The 4,200-nt window shown below is 42.6% G+C and overlaps 1 non-coding gene across 1 annotated transcript; it reads right to left on the reverse strand.

Annotated features, from left to right (window-relative positions):
* Positions 1-3,105: 3,105 nt before the first annotated feature.
* trnat-agu (transfer RNA threonine (anticodon AGU)) lies at positions 3,106-3,179 on the reverse strand. Its single transcript has one exon. It is a non-coding gene; the product is annotated as a tRNA-Thr (tRNA).
* Positions 3,180-4,200: the final 1,021 nt, after the last annotated feature.

A 4,200-nucleotide genomic window follows, 5' to 3' on the forward strand; every position in this document is an offset into this window, starting at 1 on the left:
ATATGGATAGGATGTTTCCTCTGTCTAGTGAGTCTAGAACAAGGGGACACAGTCTCAGAATAAGGGCAGGCCATTTGAGACTGAGATGAGCAGGAATTTCTTTACTCAGAGGGTGAGAAATCTGTGGAATTCTTTATCCCCGAGGGCTGTGGAAGATCAATCATTGAACATATTTAAGACAGAAATCGATAGATTTCTAAATACTAACAAGATCAAGGGATATGGAGATAGCAGGCAAAAATGGCGTAGAGGTAGATGATCAGTCACGATCTGTTTGAATGTTGGAGCAGGCTCGATGGGCTGAATGGCCTAATGCCCCTATTTCTTATGATCCTTTGAATCCCAATAATGTACATCAGACGTTAGACCATGTTATGCATTACATACCAGTTCAAAAATGCCACAGAGATTAAGACTGAAAGATACATTATCAATTCCATTACTACAAAATGAAGGACTTGGAGCTTGCAGACCAGCCCATGTATCAGATTGAAAGTTATATTTTCATTCACAATCGTTTTCACAGAGCTAAATATTAAATATCAATCCACAACTTGTACAGGACTACCAAATAAAACCTACAACTGTAAAATACAGTTTATCCATATTTTAAATTAAACACAAGGCAAACAAATATTGATACATTAAGAGAGCGGGAAACAGTGAGAGCAGAGTGGAGCATAAAGAGCCCAGGAGAGGGAGCAAGAGTTCACTCGGAGAGCAGGGAACAGCGAGAGCAGGCGTCAAAAAAGGCAAAGGAATACACAATTAATGGGAGAACACTGAATGGTGCAGAGGAAGTGAGGGACGTTGGAGTGAATGTCCACATATCCCTGAAGTAGCAGTACAGGTCAATAAGGTGGTTCAGCAGGTCCTTTCCTTTATTAACTGAGGTATAGAATATAAGGGTGATCTGGGTGTCCATGTCAATAAGTCACTGACAGCTAACATGCAGGTGCAGCAAGCAATTAGGAAGGCTAATAGTATGTTAGCCTTTATCGCAAGAGGATTTGAGTACAGGAGTAGTGAATTCTTGCTTCAATTGTATAGAACCTTGGTTAGACTGCACTTGGAGTACTGTGTGCAGCTTTGGTCCCCTTACCTCAGGAAGGATATTATTGCCATGGAGGGAGTTCAACGAAGGTTCATCAGACTTGTTCCTGGGATGGTGGGACTGTCCTATAAAGAGAGATTGGGGAAACTGGGTCTCTATTCTCTAGAGTTTTGAAGAATGAGAGGTGATCTCATTGGAACCCACAAAATATTTAAAGGACAGTCAGGGTAGATGCAGCTAAGATGTTTCCCCTGGCTGGGGAGTCGAGAACCAGGGGACGCAATTTCAAAATAAGGGGCAAGCCACTTAGGACAGAGATGAGGAGAAATGTTGTTACTCAGAGGGTTGTGAATCTTTGGAATTCTGTAACCCAGAGGGCTGTGGAAGCTCAGTCATTGAGTATGTTTAAAGCAGAGATTGATAGATTTCTAAATATAAATGACATAAGGGAATATGACGAAAGTGTGGGGAAAAGGGCATTGAAGTGGATGATCAGCCATGATCATATTGAATGGTGGGGCAGGCTCGATGAGCTGAATGGCCGACTCCTGCTCCTATGTTTCTATGTTCCTAACTCCACATTGTCGATGAGACACAGCCTCAGGCCGACTTGTCGGGTGTTGCAAACAGATAACACTGCTTCTGATCTTCACCAGAACAGAGTGAGATGTGAAATTGATCAGCAAACACACTGTGAGAGAATACAACAGAATAAAACACATGGAGAGACACTGTGGAATAACAAATAGATTTGATTGGAATGTTGAATTTTGATTGGAATGGATAAAACAGCAGAAACAGCAGATTAAATTGGGACAGAAAAGAGAAACTGATGGGAAGAAGGAAGGAAAGAAAGGATGGATCTGTTCACTTTTTTCAGTTTTTTCACTGGTCCATCAAAGCTGAATTAAAAAGAGATGCAAAAAACATAGAATTTCACCAAAAATTGAGATTAAATGCTGCCGAAAACTTGAATTGAAGGATGCCCCAACAGATCACCTGTTTAACTGTCTCCTCACTGGGGGATTTCAATCAATGAGCAATATTATTCTCTACTTTTCTTTTGTTGAATGAAACCACTACTGTCACTTGGAGTTAATATCCCTGTGTTCCAACTCCTGAATAATAAAATTGTGAGTTTCGTGATATTTTCTGGACACATTTCCTGCTGAAAGAACGAAGAACTCTTTTCTAATTTACACAATACTATATACACACTCATCAAGCCTCCGAAACTAGCATCCTTGGTGCTGCTCTCTACTCCCAAACCTCATCTCATGTGACTGCTACATCATCACTCTGATTGTGGGAGGGGTTAATCACACTGTCTTCAGCATTAACCCTTTACATCCTCATACTGCACTGTCTGTCCAAAAAAATCGGTGGAGGGAACTTGAATTATCAAAACAGCAACAGCTGCCAGTTGAAAATCAACTCAACCCATCAGAGAGAGACTGTCAGAGAACTTCCTGCATCCAGTCCTGACCCTGTCACATTAAGCAGCTGCTCAGCCAGACCCCACTCTCATCAACACTGAACATTTTTACTGAGACCCTTCAAATACTGTTTATAAAAGACCGCAAAGATCAAAGTTCACACAGTTGTATTAAATGCAACAGAGTTTAATATCTTCTCACCGTTTCTCGGTAACCACATGAGACATAGGTTTTCTTATTTGGTTCCTTTGATTTTTCTTGTTCCTGACTGACAAATATTCCAAACCTCAGATAAACCCTCCCACTTGCGTCATGTCCCAGTCTCGGTTAAAAGCAACACATAATGACACAAACACTCTCCTTCAGTGAGATTAATATCAAGCTGTTTTCCAGGTTGAATGTAACTGTGAACAAATTTATGTCAAAGAAGTTACCTTTGATGTATCAGCACTAAAATTCTGTACAAGGAGGAACAGCCATTCCAAAATCATATCCTTCACAAAGGCTGTTTTTTTATGTGATTGAAATTCATCATGTATTTTGAATTAAAGTTCACAAGCCACAGATGTCAGTGTTGATAACGAAACTTTTCAACCACGTTGCGACTGTGAAATAAAGCTCTGCTGGGAGTTGAACCCAGGATTTTCTGTTCACTAGACAGGTGCTTTAACCAACTAAGCTACAGAGCCAGATCACAAATGTGTGTGTAATTGAAATCAGAGGAAGGTCTTGTAGAGAGTGGGCAGGCTTTGGCGAGTCAAGAGCTGAGTTCGTCACGGCAGAGTTCCCAGCCTCTGACTCGCTCTTGTAGTTGTAGCTGTAGTTGTAATTGTAATAGGCAACCGTCCGTCTCGGAAGACGATGGGCTACGCCCGGGGTGCACGTCACTTCTGTATTAAACATAGTTTGTTGTGGCTGTAGAGGATGACTCGTGAGTGACAATCCCTTCCGCAGCTGGTACAGATGAATATCATTGGCCCGAGGTCGACTGATAATTTTTCCTTCCTCTGAGCTCTCTTTCCCACCATCTGGTCATTTCTTTTGTCCTCTGCTTTTCCCATGGTCTTCCTGAATGCCTTTCTCCAGGAATTCCAGTCAGCAGGAAGGACTTCCCATGCATCGACTCCAATCCCAGTCAGCTTGAGATCTCGCTTTGCAGATGTCCTTGTATCACAGACGTGGGTGACCTGTTGGTCTCATGCTGATAGCAAGCTCACCAAAGAGCATGTATTTGGCAAAGCGACCGTCATCCATTCAGCACACATGACCCAGTCAACAGAGTCACCGCTGACTCAAGAGGGCAAACATGCTGCAGATCACGCTGGTGTACTTCCTCATTCGGCACTCTGTCCTGCCAGGAGATGCCCAATATCCATCAGAGACAGCGGAGGTGGAAGCTGTTCGGCTGCTTTTCTTGGCTTGTATAAGTTGTTGATGCTTCTCTACTATAAAGGAGGGTGCTGAGAACACAAGCCTGTTACACGCAGAGCTTCACATTTTCGATCAGTTTGCTGTCGGTTCACACTCGTCTTCTCAACTTTGACATGACAGCAGCAACATTGACAATCCTGGTGCTGATTTCAGTATCAAGGGACAGATTGCTGGTGATTGTTGATCCACGGTATGTGAAGCTGTAGACAACCTCCAAAGTGAGGTTGTCGATGTTGATGGAAGGTGGAGTCTCTACGTCCTGGCCCATAACTTTGATCT

Source organism: Heterodontus francisci, unplaced genomic scaffold, assembly GCF_036365525.1.
Source record: "Heterodontus francisci isolate sHetFra1 unplaced genomic scaffold, sHetFra1.hap1 HAP1_SCAFFOLD_51_2, whole genome shotgun sequence".
In the NCBI taxonomy this organism is placed as follows: domain Eukaryota; kingdom Metazoa; phylum Chordata; class Chondrichthyes; order Heterodontiformes; family Heterodontidae; genus Heterodontus; species Heterodontus francisci.